The following is a 24,630-nucleotide window of genomic DNA, read 5'->3' as shown; positions in this document are numbered from 1 at the left end:
TAATGGCATTCTCTTAATTCTTTAGTGCTCTCGTCTCCCTCCTGTTTGGCTCCTGATTTTCTTTGGGCCCCCTCCTCCACTGTTTACTTTTCAACTATGTTTCAGTCACTGTGGTCTCAGTCAGGTCCCTGCTCAACTGCCTGTAGATGGAATCACTGGGCTTCCTTGTTTGAGGCTTTAATTTCCCTGCTGGAGCCACCACATAGATCACCAGGGCCAGCTGATGTCCTGGCAGAGCACACACACTTGCTGCCTAACAAAACAATGAGGACATGTCATAGGAACACTGAAGCAGAGATGAGCAGTGACTGCAAATGTTTATTAAAATGATGACTGACTTCCCTGCAAAGAAAATGAATCACACAATATGCTGCTGATGCAGGCCATTAAGCTGGTCCTTGTGGGACAAGCAATATTGTCCTGTCATGGAGAGAAAAGGGGAAGACAGTGGACAGATGTTTTAATTCTATGCAGCCTATGTCCACACAAAGGCACCTACTTACCTGCGAGGCTGGTGTTAGAGAGTCTTACTTGTGTTTGTGGAGAAGCAAAACAATCAAATAAGCCCCAAACTACTCCCTGGCCAGTTTGCTAGGCCCATTAGAATTTTCTGGTTTTTTTGAGAATATAAAGAACACCATTTTCTGCATATAATTCCTCTCCTCCCCTAAGGCTTTAAAAAACCATTTTCAGATATTTTTTAAATTTAATGTTCTATGCCCCCTTGTATGCTATATTATATATTTTAAAAAAAAAAGATTTAGCAAGAGCTTCCTCTGTGCTAGGCCTTGGTCTAAGCCTTTTCTGTATGTTAACTCATTTAACCCTCACAATGCCCTGTGAAAGGGATTCTCTTTATCCTCATTTTCAGTGAGGGCCCAGAATGTTGCAGAGTGCTGGAGTCAGTGTACTCCAGGCAGGTCCTGCTGTGGTCACCTGCTCATGACTAGCTGAGGGACAGCAAGGAAGGCACTGTACCATTCATGCTCCTGCCGCTAAGCAGTGCCTCACTCCTCCTCTTCCTTGTTCTCTGACTCCTTCCAAGCTTCCTCTTCTCTCAGGGCATGGGGCATACTTTCTATTTATGGGGCAATTACACAGTTTTTACTAGAAGTTCTCAATACTTCTTGACCATCTTCTGTTTGAGAACAAACCTGAAGAACACAGTTGAGGGAACTTTAACAAGACCCTACAGTCTGACATAAACATCTCTAGGACTTTAGGCTTCCCCTCAAAGTACCATCCTCAGCTTTGTCTGTTAGTTTTAGTAACATGTTTCCAAGAGTCAGGGAGGAAAGGAAGAGGCTAGAACTGGAGCCAGAGTTAGGATTACAGCTAGACATAGACATGGACCTGGAGCTAAACCTAGACCTAAACCTGGATCTTGAGCTAGAGTTCAGGCTAGAGCCTGAGCTAGAACTAGAACCAGATCTAGAGCCAGAGCTAGAGCTGGAGTTAAACCTAGTGCTAAACCTAGAGCTAAATCCTAACAAGGAGTGGGGGCAACTCCTCCCTCCTCATTAAGTAAAAGCAGATATTTTAGAAACCCCATTACTGATTTTTTTTTTTTTACAGGCAGAGTGGACAGTGTGAGAGAGAGAGACAGAAAGGTCTTCCTTTTTGCCGTTGGTTCACCCTCCAACGGCCGCCGTGGCTGGCGCGCTGCTGCTGGCGCACCGCGCTGATCCGGATGCAGGAGCCAGGTGCTTATCCTGGTCTCCCATGGGGTGCAGGGTTTAAGCACTTGGGCCATCCTCCACTGCACTCCCGGGCCACAGCAGAGAGCTGGCTGGAAGAGGGGAAACCGGGACAGAATCCGGCGCCCTGACCGGGACTAGAACCTGGTATGCCGGTGCCGCTAGCCGGAGGATTAGCCTGTTGAGCCACGGCGCCGGCTCCATTAATGAATTATTAATCCTATCATTGATTTACTTTTTTATTATGTTAAAAATTTGGACGAGAATATTGAGAAATAACTTAAAATGGTTTGTGGCATGGCCCAAGGCTGGATTCTTGTATAATTACTTTTATCATTGGGAAAAATAATATGAAGGAGGAAGAAGCTATATGTACGTTAAAATTGTATAAATAGAAATTTATAAATAGAGAAGATAAATAAAGTTCTTATGTGAGGTTGGATTCCAATATTATTCCAGTCATATCAAGAAGGCAACCTCAAAGCAAATGTCAAAAAGAATATGCATTCTGGGAAATGTTCTATTTCACAGACTACATTGATGTATCCTAAATCAGTGCTGTTTCACATTAAATAAAATTAGTATATAACAAAAGTCTAGATGGATGAGATCTCAGTAGTCACTGTATATTTTATAAGCCTTCATATATTTTATAAGCCTCCATAGCCTGATGGGTATTGTATTGATTGGGAAGGGCAGTATCTAACCTAGAGCAAATTAACTCGAATGTAGGCACAAATCATAATCAGTACTAATACTCCCATACTGCCCAATGTCCAGAGAGAAGTGCTTTTGTTTTTCTATTGGCCTACCACTTAGTAAACATTGCACAGGATGGCAAGCAAGTCTCCAGTTTTGTAGATTTTTAAACATGAGTTGAAAGACATCTTCACATATGCTGTAGTCTGTGTTGAATACAGTGCTGGACATCATGTTTTGAGGAGTGCAGACAGCTTAGACCAAAAAGGGTATATTGCCAGACACCACGAGGAAGATAAAATTAGATAAAAATTGCAAACCTGTAGAAAAGGATAAAAATCTTTCAAAATGAGACAGTTATCTCTGTGGAAATGCTACATCATTTAATTCATTTTGGGACTTTAGGAAACTATAAAGCACTATAGTATTCAAAGCATTCAGTATAGCACTCGGAGTTGAAACATAGACAACCCGTTTTCTGGCATTTGAAAATGAAATATAGAGAATGTACATTAAATAATAGGACTGCTTCCCAGTTCTTCAGATTTATAGAACAGATCACAAAGCCTTGGGTTTATTTATTTTTATGAGGAGAGGTGTAAGGACAAGCAGAGAGTGGGAAGTCTGAAATATGTAATGATTGTAACAGTGGCTCTTACTGACTCTATTTTATAATGCAGCTTAGGCCTGCATTGTAAGGACATTGTAAAGGACAGAGGTTTCTGGATGGAATCAGTACGGATTTAGTAGATTCTCAAACTTGTGGTCCGTTACATTTACAGTCGGGGTAGAGGGAAGTCAAGATGTTTACCCTGGTGGATGAATTAGTCCTGACGTACAGATTAACGGGCATGTACTGCCTAACGTAAATCCAAGAGAAGTTGACTCTTCACAACCAGAAGGAAATCCACATACACACTTGGAGAAGCTCAAGACTGAAGAAGTTCCAGGCTGTGTCTTGGTTCTGACACAGAGTTTTGATGGAGACGACACTAGCAGGGCTGGCAAGAGACCCTGAGCAGGAGACCTTTCCCAAAGCATTCCCACTGTGCTCTCTTATTTCCTCCCCCAGCTTCCGTAACGCTGAGCTGAGCCTGTTGACCACCTCTTGTATGGTCTACTCTTCACATCCTTTTCCAACATTTGACCTTGTCCTACTTTTCTCATAGAACTAAGTCACTGAATGTCCTCAGCGAAACAAACAGAAAGCAGTACAACCAAATGGTAATGATGAAGTTGTGGTTTTATTTAGTACAGAAGTCACTCACCTGTCCACAAGACCTATCCTAAGATACAAAATCAATAATTGTGTTTCTTTTTTCCTGCCACATTGGGGCAGTTACCTTGCCTATAAATATTTTATTTTTAATTGACATGATAATTATACAAGTTTATAGGGTACAATGTCATGTTTTGATACATGTGTAAACTATATAATGATCAAATGATAGTAATTAATGTACCCATCACCTGAAATATTTTTTCTAGCTATTTTAAAATATACATTAATTTTGACCTTGGCCATAATACTGTGCAAAGTGAACTTGTTAACCTGTTTTTCCTAGCCATAATTTTGTACCTATTTACCACACTCTGCTTATCTCTCCCTCTCCCCTCTCCTGTCTAGCATCTGGTAACCACTTCTACTCTACTTCTATGAAATTAAGTTTTTAAGAACTCACATTTCAGTGAGATTATGCAGCATTTGTCTTTCTGTTGTAGGCTTATTTCACTTAACAATAATGTCTTCTAGGTCCACCCATGTTGTCACAAGTGATAGGCCTTCATCTTTTTAAATGACTGAATAGTATTCTACTGTGCATACTTGGTATAGTTTTCTTTACCCACTCAGCTACTGATGGATACTTAGGTTAATTCCATATCTAGTTCATTGTGAATAATGCTACAGTGAACATGTGAGTACAGATGTCTTTTTGGTATTCCCTTTGGGTATATACCAAGGAGTGGCATAGATGAAATATATGGTAGTTTTACTTTTAATTTTTAAAAGAACCTCATACTGTTTTCTACAATGGCTGTATTAATTTATATTCCCACCCACAGTGTGTAAGCATTCCCTTTTTTCTACATCCTTACCTCACCAGCCTGTTACCTTTTGTCTTTTTGTGTGTGTGTGCATGTGTGTGTATGAATACAGAAATCTATTTACACCAATGTTTAAGAACCAAAGTACATAGAACAACTCACTGTAGTGTCTTCTTTAGAGCTGAGGAGGGCTATATTTGTGTTTGTCTCATTCCTAACCTAAAGCCTCTGGTTGAGCAGGCACATCTGCCCTGCTCTATGGGGGAATGCAGGAGCCCAGATGGTCCTCCCTCTCCTCTGGACACTGAGAAGTGCAGGTCAGATTGATATAGGTAAGGAGGTAGCTCTTTAGGAGCCAGAGGTCTCCAGGCTTTCTCTGGAGATGCACCTGCTGTCCTGCCTCCCTTTCTGTGCAGTAGAAACCTCAGCTTCTGTGAAACCACTGTTTAGAGCCAGTCCAGCTAAAAGTAACTGACATGGCTCCCAGCTGTGCCCTATGATGACTTTTTACTAATCATTTATAAAATTACCATGGATGACACTCCTACTCCCACCATGAACCTGATGCTATGATACTTATTTTTTTTTCTTTTTTTTATTAAACTTTTATTTAATGAATATAAATTTCCAAAGTACAGCTTATGGGTTACAATGGCTTCCCCCCTCCCATAACTTCCCTCCCGCCCGCAACCCTCCCCTTTCCCGCTCCCTTTCCCCTTCCATTCATGTAAAGATTCATTTTCAATTCTCTTTGTATACAGAAGATCAGTTTAGTATATATTAGGTAAAGATTTCAACATTTTGCCCATATAGCAACATAAAGTGAAAAAACTACATTGGATTACTAATTATAGCATTAAATAGCAATGTACAGCACATTAAAGACAGACAACCTACATAATTTTTTTTCAAATTAATTAATTTTCTATGCCATTTCCATTTTAACACCAGGTTTTTTTTTTTCTTTTCATTTCCAATTCTCTTTATGATACTTATTTTTTTTTTTAAGATTTATTTATTTATTTAAAAGGCAGAGCTACAGAGAGGCAGGGAGAGAGAGAGAGAAAGAGAGAGAGAGAGAGAGAGAGAGAGAGAGAGAGAGAGAGAGATCTTCTATCTACTGGTTCACTCCCCAGATGGCTGCAATGGCTGGAGCTTGTGCCCATCTAAAGCCAGGAGCAAGGAGCTTCTTCCCAGTCTCCCATGTGGGTGCAGGGCCCAAGGACTTTGGCCATCTTCTACTGCTTTCCCAGGCCATAGTAGAGAGCTGGATCAGAAGTGGAGCAGCTGGGACTTGAACCGGCACCCATATGGGATGCCAGCACCAGAGCTGCTATGACACTTCTGAGATTTCCAGAAAAAGGCAAGGAATGGGCAGTACTCAGATCCCACCTCGCATCCATCCCTTATGAATAGTCAATTAAACCCCACCCAAAACACCATCCACTGTGCTGCTAGGTCATATAAAGTGATAGACCTGAATCTTGATGAATGCAGCTCTCTATTGAGTATACCTGCACTTCTTGAGTATGTACTTTTGCTTTGCTTCTATGTAAATCTTGCTTATCTGCTGAACTTTACCTACATTCTGTCCTGGAATTCTTTATTGCATCTGAGAAGATCCTGGACCTAAGTATCAGACTGCTAAGTGCATGCAAAGGGGCTTGGCTGCCCAGCCTGGCTTGAGCCCCATTGTCTTCCGTGGTGAGGGCCTTCTGCTGCTTGAGCTTGGAACAAGCATGATTGAGGATGCCAATCTCCTTAATTGTTCCTCTTCTCAAAGCTCTCCAACACCAGGGCAGTGTCCTTCAGTGCCTTTTGGAGCAATTCCACACCTCCAAGGGTTGGCTTCCACTTCTGGCTCCAGGTCCTCTGCAGCTCTTTCACCTGGGGCTCCAGCCAAAGGCCCATCCACCTTTTTTTTTTTTTTTTTTTTTTTTTTTTTTTTTTTTTTATAACAGCCATTCCAACTGCAGTGAAGTGGTCTCTCCTGTGATTGTGATTTGTATTCCCTGATGATTAGTGATATTGAGCATTTTTCTCAGAAATCTGTTGGCCATGCATAAGTCTTCTTTTAAGCAAAGTCTATTGACATTTTTGTCCATTTAAAATTGCATTACTTGTTTTTGAGAGTTGCAAATGTTTCAAATACACAGAAAATCTTTTCTTTGCTAATTTTTAATGTTTAGACTCAGCATAGTAAATAAGTGAAAGTGATAGACATATTGCTTTATGTGCCGAAGAGAATTCCCATATGAACATGTAGTCAAAGCAAAATATTGTAATTGTTGGAACATATTTTCTCCTGCTGTTTCATAGGTTAAGTAAGTAAGTTAAGATGAGTCATGGACAGTTTTATTTATAAATTACAGGCCATTTCATACTTACTAGCTATATGATATAAAATGTGACTATTTAAATAAATATATTTATAAATCTATGAATATACTTACTACATAAATGTAGCATTTAGCATTTTTGTTCTTATTTATGATATATGTTGTGAATAATTTCCTATTAAATCTGATTTAATCCAAAGCTCACAGTGTGAAGATCTTTTTCAGAGTCTGGGCTCCCATGCTCAGTAATACTTATATTTCTCTGAGATGTAGAAATAGTTGGAGCTTTTTTTTTTTTTTTTAAGGAAAGTAATTTGCAGTTGTAACTATGTAGTTTTTGTCTAATAACAGCTTTGCCCAGAAACACAGTGCAAGGGTCAACAGAAATGCCTGGCTAACTAGAAAGCAATTAGAGGAGCTTTCATTAATATGGCTATTTAATTCTTTTCCTTGTAACAACATTTTTTCCAGTAAAACACTAATTTCTAATTCAAATAATATCCAGGCAAAGAAGGCAAGGTGGAAAGATGAAAATAAAATTTGAAAAACCAGAAAGCAGCTTATAAAGAACCAAATAGTTTTCCTTTTTCCCGGAAGCTGCCCACTGCTTTCCCCACAGCTGTATCAGATGGGCTCAAAAGAACATTCTTGAAAGAGAAATGAAATATATGTTTAATTATATCTTCAAGCTTATGCAGGAAATCACTTTTTCTCCCATAGAGCTAAAGAACCTCTCATGTTAATTTAACAGTACATATCATGATTTTGTTTTTTGTATTACCATCCTGATTAAAGTCTTGAATGAATGGACTTAAAACCACATTAATCCCAAATCAGTATGCTTCTTTTGTTATTTTCAATGTTAAGCACAGTAAGTGTGGTAGTGTATAGATTTTTGAAAAGAACTTTGGAAAATGAGCTCATCTTATGATATGGACACTACGGGAAAATGTAATTTATGATTATTTAGCTGCAAATCACTGGGTTCCTCCTTGCCCCTGCATTGGCAGGAAACAATCCCAAGGCAGTTTTTCCAGAGGAATTGGAATTTGTTCCCTGTTGCTATGTGCCGTTCTTGTCATTCTGAAGAAGCAACATTCATGATAGTTTGTGAGAGAACTGTAAAGGCAGGACTAGAGCTATGGATTTTATAGTTACAGACCTTGTGATTAAAGAGGCAAACCTTTAAACCTGATTGCCGGAGACTCAAGAATTTAGATCCTGGACTTCCTTTCTGGAACATAAAAATAAGCTATGCCTCTAGTGATAATAGTGAATTTGCAAACATAATAAGAGAGAATATTATGAATTTCATTAAGTGAAATTTATCTGCCTGGTTCATGCATGTACACCAGTTTTGAATGTTCTGGGCTTACTATGATAGTCTTTGTTTCCATGCTTTGCTTCATTTATTTACAATAGAAAATTCTTGAGCTTTCTTTAGACAGCATTTTGTTAATTTCATGTACTCTTATTCTTGATCAAATGATGCCAGACTTCATCATTAACGGGCCATTTGAGTTTGGAAAGATGAAGTCATGTCCTTCACCCTTTGTTTTTTAGAGCTGGCCAAAGTTTAGAGTAGGTAGTGTTTTTAAACACTGGGAACTTTGGAACACTCAGCAAGGAATGTGTTGCTGACTAGCAGGCAGCAAGGAGCTTTGCAGTTCCTCATTAGACTGCCAGCTGCAAGGGGAGGCATCGCTCTGTCCTGTGTCCTGGTGAAGTTCCAGCTGCAGGTGCGGCACCTCTCACGTGGACACTGCTTAATGAATCTTTTAAAAGAATAAAATGAACAAATCAGGACAAACTCATACCAATTTCTACTTTGATGTTTAGGTTACTAATTAGCCAGACTGTGGGAATCTGTGCAAAAAGTACTGAATTTTGGCAAAGATGTTGATCAGTTTGCATATGATGTCTTCCAGGGGAAGACAATTATGTGTTAGGTCACAGCATAGTTACTCCAGAGCCTGGAACACAGTGTGTTGAAAAAAAAAAAAAAGTCTGTATGGCACGTTGTTGTACTTCTACTTAAATCATTTTCATTGAGATAAATGAGGACATTTATAAATTAGGTGACAGCAGACCTGAAGTTCAGCAGGCTGCTGGAATAGGCAGAATTTAAAAAGATGATGTGTTAAAAGAATAATGCAAAGTGTTCGGCACATAGACTTGAAAAGTAAAAAATAGAGATGGAGTAGTTAATGTAAATAAGATTGTAGACATAATCGACAGCAAATTCACTATGAATCAACAATGTGATGTCACTACTAAAATATAAATGTGACTTGGGGCTGCATTAACAAGTGACTGGCCTTGGGTCTGTGGTTCATGAAACTTCTCACACTGTACACATGTATCGCATGTACGCGTGTTTTTCTTCCAGGGGAAAGGCCTCATTCCTTTTATTACAGTCTTAATGAGAACAGTGACTCACCAAATATGAAGATCTACCAGTTCAGAACAAGGTAGGTAATAGTCTTATTTTGTAGATAGGTCAGGTCAAACTACACTTGCTTGTACCACGATTATCAGTTCTTGGAAATATATTTTAAGACAGCCATTGAGACATAGACAATCTCCAGGAGGCAAGCCAAGATAACAGAATGTCTAGAAACCTTGACCTATGAAGGTGGCTTGATGTACAAGGCCTAAGCTTGGAGAAAAAGAGATTTTCTGGAAATATTGCATATAACTTCAAAACCCTGCCTGGTTATTTCAGATTGAGAAAAGATGTAAATACTGACAGTATTTGATAGACAGTGTGAGGAAATTGAGGGTTCAATTTTCTGTGAGTTGGTATAAGATATTATAGTTGTGTTGCTTAGCAGTTTGGCATGATTAATTTTTAAAAAAGTGTTAATTTGTATGTAATTTTGAGAAAACTATATAGGGAAAGACACTTCTAAGGTTGATTAATTGCCTCAAGCTGGAACTATCTTGAGGGTTTATCATGGTTAAGATGTATCTAAGATACAACCACGGAGTACCATGCGGTAGTTAAAATGAAAGAGGAAGATCTGTAAGTTCTGATATGAGGAGATCATCAGGACTTATCTAGCTGGAATAAAGGCACAGAGATATAAGATTCATGTGTTATAGTTTATGAAGAGAACCTGCAAAGCAAAATGGTCTATTTGCCTACATGCATAACGAGATTAAGATAAGGAATAATTCATAATAAGCTGATAATTAATGGCTCTTTTTGGTAGTGAATGAGTAGCAGGATTGAGGAAGAGTTAAAGTGCTCTTTATTTGTGTAGATTGTATTTTTATATAAAAATGTGTTCAAATGGTTCTTCATGATGAACAACAATAAGTGGAAATTATAAATGGATAAAATGAGTAAATAAAATTTATGCAGGATTTATACATGAAAAAATAGTTAAATTACTTTTTCTATATAGAGCCAGAGGGAAAATAGGATAAATTGTATTAGAAGTTGAAGAAATTCCACTTAAAGGAACATTTTTCTAGGATTACAACTGTTTAAAAGTGGGTTTGGTTGCCAATTATTTGCTCCATCCTCAATTATTAGCTCCTTCAGTGAAAGGGCTGAAATAAAGCTAGCAAGTAGCCAAAGATGTTATAAAAAGAACTATCGTATCCTGGTAGCCAGCGCTATGTTGCTCTACTTCTGATCCAGTTCCCTGATAATGGCCTTAGAAAACAGTGGAAGATGGCCCAAGTGCTTGGACCATTGCCCCTGGCTCCTGACTTCTGCCTGGCACACCTCTGGATGTTGCAGCCATCTGGGGAGTGAACCAGAGGATGGAAGAGCCCTCTGTTTCTCCCTTTCTCTGTGTAACTCTGACTTTCGAAAAATAAAGAAATCTTTTTTTAAAAAAGAATTTTCATATTCAGTATTCAAAATTTCTTCTGAAATAGTTTTCAATTTTATGAGGTTATGATTCTGTGACTAGGTAACATCCAAATGCCATTTTAGGGATAAATCCCCAATTTTATAGTGATTACTAATGGCTAGGAAGGATGAGGGTGGGGTGCGCAGAGGTAGGTGGGATAACAGGTACACAATACAGTTAGCAAGAATCAGTTCTAGAATTTCACAGCAAACTAGGGTGACTATAGCTTACAACAATCTATTGTGTATTTTATGAAGAATTAGAAGAAAGGAGTTGAAAGGCTCCAAACACAAAGACATGATAAAGAGAAAAAGACATTCTAATTATCTTGATTTGATTTTTATGTATTATACACATTTATTCAGGCATCACACTGTACTCTATAGATATGTACAATTTATTATGTGTCAATTCCAAGGCAAAAATAAACAAAAATTTAAAAATTTCAAAATTCTCACTTAGGATTCTTTGGCTTAGCAACGTCTTTTCTCTCTATTCTGTTTACCTTTCTAATCTCCTTTCATGATCTCAGCCTTTCCCAAAGTGTGAGATGCACATCACTTTTCATTTAGGGTCTTTTAAATGCTACTGTAACTGTGACATTAAATAATACCAAATCACTAAATTACAGGATCATTTTGAACAATATAGTTGTCACTTTCAGTTCATTTGATTGAGATCAAAGAGAAAAACATTTTTCTGGTAGTAGATATTTTTGCTTTTTAATCAACAGAGAAATGCTTTTGGGTTTTGAACTTCAGTTATCAACAATATCAGTAAAGTTTAATAATGTTATTTTGTTTTCATGCATGTGTACGTGGTCACCTTGTATTTTTTTGTAGCTGTAGCATAAACTATTGGCTGTCTAGCCAATATTCACGAGTACCTTCTTCTTCACCAATAGAACCATTTTATTACTGGTAGTGGCAATATACTAACTAAAGGACTGTAAGACAGCCTTTCTTGCAACTAGATATGGTCATGTACCTTAATTCTGGCCCAAGAGATAAATAGAAATGCCCTTTTCTGTTTATCAGGAAAAGATGCTAATCAGAAGCTGATTCATCTATGAGAAGAAACTTATCCTCCATTCTTCCTGTTTCTCATATAGATGAGATGGTTGGAGCAACAACAGCTGAATTAGACCATGAGGTAATCTAGAGAACAAAACATTCATGCTAAGAATGGCAGAGCAGAACAATAGAGGGATCCTGTTCCCTAATGACCATGATACTGCTGTCCCCTAAGATTAGACTGTGGATCTCTGGATGACATTTGCATGAGACTTATTTATTTAAGCCATTGTTGCTATAGGTGAGTTATAGGGACTTGAATTTTGGAGTATATTTTTGAAGTTGTAATTATTTTTTTTTTGTTCTTATAATCTTTTTTTTTATTAAACTTTTATTTAATGAATATAAATTTCCAAAGTACAGCTTATGGGTTACAATGGCTTCCCCCCTCCCATAACTTCCCTCCCGCCCGCAACCCTCCCCTTTCCCGCTCCCTTTCCCCTTCCATTCATGTAAAGATTCATTTTCAATTCTCTTTGTATACAGAAGATCAGTTTAGTGTATATTAGGTAAAGATTTCAACATTTTGCCCATATAGCAACATCAAGTAAAAAAACTACCATTGGATTACTAATTATAGCATTAAATAGCAATGTACAGCACATTAAAGACAGAGATCCTACATAATTTTTTTTTCAAATTAATTAATTTTCTATGCCATTTCCATTTTAACACCAGGTTTTTTTTTTTTTCATTTCCAATTCTCTTTCTATACAAAAGATCACTTCAGTATATAATTAGCAAAGACCTCATCAGTCTGCGCCCACACAGAAACGCAAAGTATAAAAATACTGTTTCAGTACCAGTCATAGCATCACTTGGCTTTAGACGACACATTAGGGACAGATCCCACATGGGGTGTAAGTACACAGTGACTCCTGTTGCTGACTTAACAATTTGACACTCCTGTTCATGGCGTCAGTAATCTCCCTAGGCTCTAGTCATGAGTTGCCAGGGCTATGGAAGCCTTTAGAGTTCGCTGACTTTGATCTTATTCCGATAGGGTCATAGTCAAAGTGGAGGTTCTCTCCCCCCTTCGGAGAAGGGTACCTCCTTCTTTGATGGCCCCGTTCTTTCCACTGGGATCTCACTCACAGAGATCATTCATTTAGGTCTTTTTTTTTTTTTTTCCATGATATCTTGGCTTTCCATGCCTGCTATACTCTCATGGGCTCTTCAGCCAGATCTGAATGCCTTGAGGGCTGATTCTGAGGCCAGAGTGTTGTTTAGGACATCTGCCATCCTATGAGTCTGCTGTGTATCCCACTTCCCATGTTGGATCTTTCTCTCCCTTTTTGATTCTATCAGTTAGTATTAGCAGATACTTGTCTTGTTTGTGTGATCTCTTTGACTCTTAGACCTATCAGAGCTATCAATTGTGAGCTGAAATTGATCACTTGGACTAGTGCGATGGAATTGGTACATGCCATCTTGATGGAATTGTGTTGGAATCCCCTGGCACATTTCTAACTCCACCATTTGCGGCCAGACCGATTAAGCATGTCTTATTCTTAGGTGTTTAAATTTTAACTGAAAAGTGATCCCTGTTAAATCTAAGAGTGGAAAAAGAGAGGGAGGAGATGAACAATTTGGAAGTTGTAATTATTTATAGGGACTGATGCTTTATTACTTTCATTATTTCTTTGAAGCCCTCTAAAGAAAAAAGGGAAAATTTACCATTATTTTAACAGTAAAAAATTCCAATTCAATCTGAGGTCCATTAAATATTTGTAAATCTAGATACATTATGAGGTCTTAGTGATTTTTAAAAATATCTTGGAACACTGTGCTATTTCATTGTCTTAGGGAATTATTTCATTATCACTAATCAGTTATTAACAAGTAGACGAAGCAGACTTAAATAATAAGAGAATATAAGAATCACATAATACACACATTTGAAGCAGTAGGATAATGCTATAGTAATACATTAAATCACCATCTTCTAATCATATTGCTCAAAGTATTGCATCATCTTTCAAGAATGGTGTAAGAGGAGACTGAGAACACTTTGTGGTCTGATTTTAGCTTTCAGTGAAACAGCTAAGAACTTAAAAGTTTATATTTTCTGTCCAAATGACCAAGGACAGACATACATAAAGGAATCCAGTTCAAAATTTTAAAAGTAATCAAAAGATAAATATGAAGAGGCAGACAGAAGTGTTCTAGGTTTGAGTGTTGCTGGAAATGTTAATCTTAAGCTAAAAGCCAGAAGACTGTACAGTATATTTAGGGACACCACATAAAATATGGTATTTTTATTCAATTTGTCATTTAACCAGGAAGGACTTAAGATAGCAGTGTTTTGTGACAAGACTCACAGAAAAGATATGTGACAGTATTGTTTTATCTTTTATGATGCTTGTGCACCAAAATACACCTGATACAATGAGGTTTGCTCTGTTTACTTTCTTATGAAATTCTAAATAAACTTTTTAGTATCCTTTTATTCTTTTGTAAATTATTTATTTATTTATTTAAAATAATTTATTTGAAAGGCAGAGAATCAGAAGGGAGGAGAAGCAGGTTTTCCATCTACTGGTTTACTCCTCAGATGCCCACGACAGCCAGGAGGGGCAGGCTAGGCTGAAGCCTGGAGCCAGGACCACCATACAGTTCTTCCACGTAGGTAGCAGGGACTCAACAGCTGTTGCCTGTTGCCTCCCAGGTGCAGTAGCAGGAAGCTGAATCAGAGGGCTAGATGGGCCTTAATCTAGGCATTTCATTATGGGATGCAGACCTCACAAGTGCTGGTTTAACCTGCTGCTCCGTGATGCCCACCCCTGTAAATTATTTCAAGACTGATTTAAACATGAAAAATAAGGCCCTTTGGACCAAGATGATAATTGATGACTGCCTTTCCTGGATGTGTGGGTGAAATGAAGACAGGAAGCTGCTTACATGATAAATGTTAAATTAATTCAAGTACTAATTGATAAAAATGTTAGAACACAGCAAAAAAAAATCACAAAAGAGGTTATTATATGTATAGTTTGGGAAATATGTCACATCATAGCCTTTTTTCTTTATTATAATTTTGACTTGCTAAATGATTTTTTTTTTAACATTTGTTGGTATTCTTCCTGTGTTTAGAATTTCTTACCAGGGGTAGTTTGTTAATGGATGGAGAGTTTCAGTGTGAGAAGAGGGAAGCTTTCCGGAAATAGATGGTGGTGATATTTGCCCAACAATGTGAATTTAAGAAGATACTTCAAAAATATGTGGAAACATGGGATTAAAAGATAAGTTTAGACACCATTTGGGACAGCCATATCGCATATCAGTGTTTCTGGAAATGAGGTCTGTCTTTGCGTGTGATCCAGCTTCCTTCTACAGCACACCCGGATGGCAACAGGTCCCTGTCACCCACACAAGAGACCTGGATTGAATTCCAGGATCCTGGCTTTGGCCTGGCCCTGCCCCAGCTGTTGTGGGCATTTGGGGAATGAACCAGTGAACTGAAGATCTCTGTCTCTGTCTCTTCATTCTGCCTTTCCAATAAACAAACAAATAAAATGAAAAAAGATAAAGGGACACAAATAAATATTAGAAAATATGTGAAACTTATCCTCTTTAAAAAGATGTTTATTTTGGTGCAAAAATATGTTGAAATTTATGCATAGAAAGTTAGTGGAAAATGCATATTAATCTGTTCTTTTTATAGTAATAAAAATTTTAAAAATCTTGAATGTATTTCAGCAATTTTTTTGCATCAAAGTAATGTTTTAAATTTCATTTTCATGTACTTTTTGGTGTACCCCAGACTTAATATTAATGAATTATATACTCTAAAATAGTTAAACTAATGCATTTTATGTTTTTTTTTTAAACTTTTATTTAATGAATATAAATTTCCAGTGTACAGCTTATGGATTACAGTGGCTTTCCCCTCCCATAACTTCCCTCCCACCCGCAACCCTCCCCTCTCCCGCTCCCTCTCCCCTTCCATTTGCATCAAGATTCATTTTCAATTCTCTTTATATACAGAAGATCAATTTAGTATAAAGGTTTCAACAGTTTGCACCCACATAGACACACAAAGTGAAACATACTGTTTGAGTACTAGTTATAGCATCAAATCAAAATGTACAGCACATTAAGGACAGAGATCCCACATGAGGAGCAAGTGCACAGTGACTCCTGTTGTTGACCCAACAAATTGACACTCTAGTTTATGGCACCAGTAACCACCCTAGGCTGTCGTCATGAGTTGCCAAGGCTATGGAAGCCTTCCAAGTTTGCCGACTCTGATCATATTTAGACAAGGTCATAAAAGACAGAGTGAGAATAGTAACCAATGATCCTAAGAGTGGCATTAACCAGGTTTGAACAATTATACAGCATTAAGTGGGGAAGAGGACCATCAGTACACACATGTTGGGAGTAGAGCCATTGGTGGTAGAGTAGAGGTTATGATTACAAAGGAATGAGGCCCAAGTACGCTAGACAGGGTCTAGAACAAAGGACAGAGTCATTCTTAGAGGAGCTAAGAAAGGTGCTGTCTAAGCTACAATTAAGTTTTCTGATTGAGAGGCAAATAGAACCTGATAGAAGGGGCTTGATAATAATCTGGTGGGCTTTAGGCCTTGTAAGTTAAGAGGCCCAGACCTATCTATCTCTTCACATGGGGTATATCCTAAGGGAGGTGTGAACCTCCTAGGGGAAGGCACTCTGTTGACTTTCATTACTTGGCTGGCCTGGGAGGAGAGCTGGCCAGGTAAAGGCAGGTGGCAACTCTAACAAGAAATTTACAGTTCTGCCTGCAATGTTGCTGACCCTACTTGACCATCCCCTCAGCTGCAGTGGTCACTTTGGAAGTTGGGCTGAGTGAAGGGCTTTTCAGCTTAGAGCCAATAAGATCTGTGGCTCTGACCTGGGCATCCTTCGACTCCAGGGCAGGTCCATTTCCAGTGATCCAACTCTTGGCAGAGCTGCCAGGGCTCTTCACAAGCTGACTTCTGCTGAAGCCCAGGCTTACCTCATTGAAAGCCACTGCAGTGGACTGGCCTGTTGGGTCTCCTTGAGGGCAGATCACTGTATAGATCAGCCATTAATAGGCCTGCCACCCATTGCTTCTGATGCCTAGCTTTCTTTTCCTCCTGGTTTGTGTTAAAGCAGACCAGAGGATGCAAGTCAAGGGAGTGCCCGTGTCCCATCTCTAATCTTCGGTGGCCTGAACTACAAGTCTATAGTCACAGGCATGTTCTGTAGTAGTTTTTCTAAGGTAGACAATGACCATGAGGAAAATTATATTCTCACTTTAAAACTTTCTTTCCCTTTGGTCTGAAAGGGAGGTTTTCTTCTACTTACTGTATACTTTGCTGATGGCGAAGTGAATCTAGCTATGAGATTATTATTTAAGTTCTTATTTTGGCTATGCTATTACAGAAAAATGTTAGCCATCTCTTTTATAAGGTCTAAAGATTAAATTGTGCGTCCTACAGATTCCTTCATAATAGAATTAGTTTCCTATCTTGAAGAGAATAGAGAAATGAAAGAACAAGTTGGGCTTAGAATAGAGAAATGAGGGAGCAAGTCCTAGATCGCTTGCTGACAATAGCAATATCACATGAATACTTAGCAAACAGTTTCAACCATTAGATAACAACTTAAGAAAACATTTACCAGAAGGTCCAATGCCTTCTATAATTTTAAACATGGCGACTTAAAGTCTTTTGTCATCCACAGTTATATATGATTTGCTGCTCATAAAACTAAAGCGTTGTTGGTTCTGTGTGTAGCTGTCCTCCTATGGGTTCCTATGGACTTTTTCCAGCCACTTCCATTGTATTCAGTACTTTGGGATGGCTCTGTAAACAGATGAAGCCAATAATGTATTAACAGTACCAACTCAGAGAAAGTATGGTTAACTGAGGTTACTAAAATAGCAATTCAAATCAATTGGCAATCTACAAAAAGAGTTAAAGATTTTAAAAGCTATTATTAAAAACACTATATTGGTCTATTATGCTATGTTAAATGTGTGTACATATTGTATGTCCACATGGGGAAATTTTATTAAGAGTCTTATTTTAAATGGCTTATAGATAAGATTGTCCATAAATTTAAGCTGCTAAAATCAATCAAAGATACATTTTAATTTGAGTGACCTGAATCTATGTATCATATGTTTTAAACTTGTAGGTAGAAAGAAACTAAAAACATTTTATATGGTTGTGCTTAAGTTTGCTGGTTAAACAAACTACACCATGTTAGATATTTAAGAGGTATTTTCAAATGCATTTTATGTTTTTAAAAATATTTTGCCCAGTTAAAAGATTTTGGAAAATTCATCTCATTTTCTCTGGCAGTGATGTTCATTAATCAAGTTAAAACTCAAACTGCAGAACACTTTTATTAATGACTTGTCTCATTCTTATTTGGTTCCTTTATTTACACATTTTAGTACAGAATTGCTGTTACACAAGATGTGTATTGTACTATATGGATATGCTCATAAAAGAAAGCAAGTAGCATATATAACTCTAAGTCACTCATTGTGTCACTTGTATATAATGGAGCCAGTGTTAATTTGAGCATGCTATATTGTACTATTTTTAATTAATATCTATGTGAGCCTATGAATAAGTTGAATTAAGTAGCAAATGGTGAAGTACTCAAATTCCCTGAATTCCTTTGGAGCTCCTGTTGTGCACAATGTGAAGGTCACAGGAGGCTAATGCATTCACATGGCTGAGAGAACTGATTTTGCTGAGCAGCTTCCTTTGTGCTTCTCCATTCTGAGATCTTCTTACACTTGAATATTCAGTATCCACGGCCTCTTGGAGTCTGCCCTTTGCGTCTGTCCCTTACTTGTCTGGTGGTTTTCCATTATTTTCATTTTATCCCACACTATCCATAGTACCGTCTACACCTTCATCTGGTAATACTCTGTTTAGTTTCTGGATTATGATGGACAGTCCATCACGTCCACAAGAATACTCACTGATAAGAATTCAAATAAAGATACTCTTGATTAAGATCAGGAGGCATGATAACAATAGAATAGAGTGAGAGATGAAAGGTCTACAATTAAATTTCTCTTGATCTGCCGAGGTTCATTGCAAACAGACTTCCTGACAAACTGACTTTCTTAAGTATACTGCATTATGCCAGGATGTATGGAGTTTGCGTAAAAAGGTGTGACACAGGAAGAGTGTTTAGTATGTTCTCTTCAAAAACTTCTATTTGTATGCGTAATGTTACCATCACATTTCTAAGTAGACTTCAGCTTTTCCTAGGAAATTTAAATGCCTTTGTGCTTGCTCTTTTCATTACAGGGATTTTCTTGCAATTTTTTTTTTTTTTTTTTTTTTTTTTTTTTTTTTTAGCATTTCCTCCAATGGGGTCCTTTCAGAACACCTACACAGGATATAAAAAACAGATTGTAGTACATTGCATTGATGTCAGCAGAACTCTATGTGTTTTCACCCCGGTGTGATGTCAGGACAATGCCGGGCATCTTTCACTGTGCCAACTCACTGGAATCAAAGACCCATTCAGACAGAAACCCTTGGATGGTCACAGTTTTTAGGAGTTTTTTTTTTAATGCATGGTCACACCAGCTTATAACCTTAATGTTTTCTTATAGTGCATTATATTCTTTGCCCATTATACATTTTTTAAATTAAAAAGTATTTTTATATATAACAGCTGAAACAGCTATTCATTCTCTGCTTTTCTTTTTAATAAAAAGGAAACATGCTTTTTAGAATGATTGCTTCCCAAGCCCAGGGTTAGCACATTTCATTGCTGCTATTTTCTGAAAGCCCTGGGGTTAAGATTAATAGCAAAATGTGGATTTCATAGATTCTGCCATACGGATTCTCAAACCCCCCAAATAAGAGATTAATGGATGTGGGTGTGGGTGGTACAGTGGATGCCTCGTCAATGAACTTCAAGCATCTTATACTTGTATGTATAAAATAAAAGTATTTCCCTGTAGGTCGTTGGGGCTTGCTAAGAAAGAAAATAAAGCACTCTGCCTCAGTTCAGGAATCCTTCTTCCTCTCTTGACTTCATTTTGTTGTTGTTGTTAAACTTCCCTTTTTCTGATTACAAAAGTTAACTGTTACTATGGAAAAATTGGAAAGCAAAAGTAAAAAGAATAAATTATCTTGTAACTGCCTTTCCTAACACCTCTCCCCATCCCCAAAGATGTCCATTGCTCACCTGTTGGTGTGTGCAGTGTGTATGTTGCAAAATGGGCTATCCTGAGCGTATGTATGATGTTGTAACCTCATTCTCATCAACATAACATGAACCTTTTCCTATTTAAGGAAATATTCATTGTTAATGCATTTTTTAAAAAAAATTATTTATTTCAAAAGCAGGCTTACAGACAGGCAGAGGGAGAGAGAGAGAGAGAGAGGTGTCTTCCATCCCTGGTTCACTCCCCAAATAGCCAAAATTCCCGGAGCTGGGCCGATCCAAAGCCATGAGCCAGGAGCTTCTTCCAGGTCTCCAATGTGGGTACAGAGGCCTAAGCACTTAGGCCATCTTCTACTGCTTTCCCAGGCCATAGCAGAGAGCTGGATTGGAAGTAGAGCAGCTGGGACTTGAACCGGTGCCCATATGAGATGCCGGCACTGCAGGTGGCAGGTTGGCAGGTTTACTTGCCGCGCCATGGAGCTGGCCCCTTAAGTAAATATTCCAAATCATCACTTTAATAGCTATAAAGTATTGCATTATAAGTGGACTATTAGTTTGTAGCAATAGCTTGATTATAACTCTTTTTTTTTTTTACCATTTTAAATATATATTTTTTTTGATTCTACACCTCTTTCAGCTGGATTTCCATGTCTCTGCTCTATCTGTATCCTCCACATAGATGGACTGTTGGACGACTTCGTGTTGACCTGTTTTCCTGTTTTAAACAAAATCTGTCAAAATGTTCCTCAAACATATATCTCTGTGTACATGTTGAATATTTAGTATATTTTCTTAGAGGAGATGCATCTGAGTAATAGGATTGTGACTTTTTAATTTTAATAGGTAATTGTCAAACTGTTGTTTAAAAAGTTTTACTACTTTACACCTCAGTGATTGACTGAATTACCACTTTTCCACTTTCCTGAGTGTGAAAAATCACAAAATTTGCAATATATAGGCAAAAAAATCATATGTAGCTGTTTCTTTTGACTTAGAAATTAAAAAATGATCATCTTTTCAATGCTCATTGTCCATTTATATTTATAGTTCAGTGAATTTCCTCATTGAATCCCTTGTGTATTTTTCTATTAAATTATCCAACTTTTTCACTTATGGAAACCTTTCAACTTGTTTTCTGTATGCATACAAAATGTATTCTTTCATTCTGTCATGTATCTTTTATTTTATGGTATTATTTGACATATGAATATGTAAGTCCAAATTTTAGTCATCTGCCTGAGAAAGACTTTTTACTCTCAAAGATTAATTTAAAAAAGCCATTTGTGATGAGTGTTTGGTGCAGAAGTTAAAACACCATTTGGACATCAGCATCTCATATTGCTGAGCCAGGTTTGAGTCCTGTCTCTTCTTGTGATTCACTCCTCTTGCGATCCACCTTCCTGCCAATGCACACCCTGGGAAGCAGTGGGTGGTGGTTCAAGTACTTGGGTCCCAAACATCCATGTTGGAGACCCTGACAGATTTATGTGCTCCTTGCCCATCTGAGGATGCTGTGGGCATTTGGTGAGTGAACCAGCAGTTGGAAGATATCTCCCTACCACACACTTTTAGATAAAATGAAATAAATCAATAAAAATCTTAAAATGTTTTCTTCGAGGGCTATTATTTTTAGAAATTTAATTCGTTTGAGTTTTGTTTCTGCTTAGTGTCATGAGGATAGGATCTGTTTACTTTTGATCAAGAATTTCAGTGTATCTCCAAGCCCTTTCTTTTCCATTCCATCTTTTCCCTGTTGATTTTAAACATCAGCTTAATACATTAATGGTTTTATGTATCTGAATCTTTCTATTCTGTTCCCTGTTCAAATAATATATGTGTAAATTTTTTTATCATTTTATCATTTTTTATCATTTATCTTTAATAAGAAGTTTTGCTATTTGGAAGAAAGGAAAGGACATTACTTATTTCCCTAAGCAAAATTATTGGGTCAAATTATATGCTAGGTTTTAAGGTTCCAGGAAATCTGTAATAATTTATAGTCTTAAAGTACATGTAACTGCTTATTTCATTTCACCTTACTTGTTCATGTGTTTACTTGTTCACTTGTTCATATGTGTTTCATATATTTTAAAAATAAAATATAAGCTTGATAGCTCATAAGCTTTACTGTACATGTCTTTATTTTCCCCAGTCGGTTGCATACCTCAGATTTTCAAGTTCCCAGTGAAACCAGTGGATAGTTTAGGGTAGGGTGGTGCTAAAGAAATACAAGTGCAGGGCCGGCGCCGTGGCTCAATAGGCTAATCCTCCACCTTGCGGCACCGGCACACTGGGTTCTAGTCCCGGTAGGGCACCGGATTCTGTCCTGGTTGCCCCTCTTCCAGGCCAGCTCTCTGCTGTGGCCCAGGAGTGCAGAGGAGGATGGCCCAAGTGCTTGGGCCCTGCACCCCATGGGAGACCAGGAGAAGCACCTGGCTCCTGGCTTCAGATCAGCACGGTGCGCTGGCCACAGTGTGCCAACCGCGGTGGCCATTGGAGGGTGAACCAATGGCAAAGGAAGACCTTTCTCTCTGTCTCTCTCTCTCTCACTGTCCACTCTGCCTGTCAAAAAAAATACAGGTGCTTTATTAGTGATGTCAGTATTTATAATTCTCACATTTCAACAGGATATTTATACTGTTTCATGCTATTAAACCTGTCTCATTATATTTTAATAACCTCTAGAAAACTCCATAGTCCTCTAAAGAGAATGTTACCTTCTAGATATCATTAAATTTTTTTTTTATTTTGAAATCATTGATAACACTAAGTCATGTTAGGATGGGTAGTATTCCCATTTTGTAAGCTGTGAGTCTGCCTCACAGTGATGTGGAGCAGAACACAGAATCAGAATGTTGGTACAGTTAGGGATTGTGGTCCAACTCTGTCACTCTTGTAGAATATAATGAATGTGATGAATATAATGAAGCTCAGAGAAGACGTCTGCCGTTCCCTGCTTCCCTTAGTGCACTTGCTGCAGGTTCGCCAGCCTTCTTTTCTTTTTCTCAGATCACAGCCCCTGTTCTGACTGCTGTGTGTAGGCTGGCTGATACTGCAACATGATGACCACCATGTTGGAGTAGTTGATCACCCTTGTACCTAACTTTAATTACTTGTAAGGCCAAACTCTGTCATACATTTGGTTTTGCAGTTCTTAAAAAATATTTTTCAGGGATTTGGATTGAGATGGAGGAATAAGGAGGGAGCTTACTGCTGTAGTCTAGAAGACAGTTTAAACAACATGGAGAGAGTGTAGTCTCAGGGAAGAGTTAGGGAAGAAACAGCAGAGGAAACCACACAAATTAGAGGAACACTGTGGACCTCTGTGAAGGGTGTGGACATGCACAACTCGACCCCAGCAGCCAAGAACCTCAGCACCAGCTCTGCAATGAGATGAGACCAGTCTGCAGCAGCCTAAGCCACTGGCAGTAAAGCTACTGGAAGAGCTTGGAGAGAATCCAGCTTAGAGCTCTGTGGGGCATAGTGTACCTGCCAAACTAAAGGAGAAAAAATGGGGGGGGGCACACTTCTTTCTCCCTGATCACACTGCAGTGGCATCCTCTAACAAGCTGATAGAGGGAAGGTGCCATTTTGGACATATGTAAGAGCTGTGCCAGCTTGTTACCACACACATTCAGCAACCAGCTGAATGGAGACACCTGAGTTTAGCTGGGACCTGACAAGTGCCTGTGTGCTTGTGATTGTGGGAGGCTTTTGTGAAAACATGTGTAGGACAGCTGAGGATGTGGCTGGGACTTTGGACAGCCACTGTTGGAAGCTCCACACACTCAGGGCTTCCTGATTCCCTGGTGAGGGTCATTGCTGCAGAATCTGTGCTTACAGAGAACTGCACAGATTCTTTCTGTAGTTCTTGCGGCAGCATGGATGAATATTATACCCACTGTGGCTAACATCCAAGCAGTGGTCTCCTTTGAGGGAAGGAGGTGAGCTGAGACTATTCCAACATAGCAGAACAAACCTCTCCTCTGAGAAAAAAAGAAAAGGGGAGATTTACCATGCTCAACCTCAGTGTCACCTTGGACAGTGCCTTCATCCTGGAGCACTGAACAGAGCTCCCTGGCCACACCTACTACACTCCTCTAGGTATTCACTGAAAGCAGACACTCCACTAATCCACATGTAGTCCAAAGATAAAAATAAAAAGAAACCAATGAGTATCTCCCCAAATGCCAAATAATAAATACACCAAATCAAGAAACAGAACACAACATGATGCCCCCAAAAGAACACAAAACATCAATACTAGAACATGAAGATGAAGATACTGTAGAAATGCCAGAAATGGAACTCAAAAAATTGATTGTAGGATTACTTAGAAGTAATCAGAAGCAAATGCATGAACTAATGAAATCTGTACATGAAAGCAAATTTCTCCCATGAAATTGAGATCATAAAGAGAAATCAGAAAGAAATCTTGGAAATGAAAAATTCAATAGACTAAGTAAAAAAATACAGTGGAGAGCTTTAACAACAGAATCAGTGAAGCAGAAGGAAGAATCTGACTTAGAAGACAAATCACAGGAAATTATACAGTCCCATTCATAATAACTACAAAAAATGAAATATCTTGGAGTAAATTTAACCAAGTATGTCAAAGATCTATATGATGAGAATTATGAAACATTAAAGAAATAAATAGAAGATACAAAAATGGAAAAATTTCCCATGTTTATGTATTAGAAAAATCAATATCATCCAAATGTCTATACTACTAAAAGCAATTTACAGATTCAATACC

The 24,630-nt window shown here is 38.1% G+C and overlaps 1 protein-coding gene and 1 pseudogene across 1 annotated transcript in view; both read right to left on the bottom strand.

Annotated features, from left to right (window-relative positions):
• LOC133766380 (large ribosomal subunit protein uL30-like 1) overlaps window positions 1-3,249 on the bottom strand; it is a 62,794-nt pseudogene extending 59,545 nt beyond the window's left edge.
• Window positions 1-24,630, bottom strand: part of CDH20 (cadherin 20) — a 236,552-nt gene that overhangs the window by 122,763 nt on the left and 89,159 nt on the right. The gene's annotated exons all lie outside the window — the stretch shown is intronic.

The sequence above is a fragment of the Lepus europaeus genome, chromosome 9 (genome assembly GCF_033115175.1).
Source record: "Lepus europaeus isolate LE1 chromosome 9, mLepTim1.pri, whole genome shotgun sequence".
Classification (NCBI taxonomy): domain Eukaryota; kingdom Metazoa; phylum Chordata; class Mammalia; order Lagomorpha; family Leporidae; genus Lepus; species Lepus europaeus.
The sequence above is the reverse complement of the archived record's forward strand: the minus strand, read 5'-3'. Positions and strand labels throughout refer to the sequence as shown.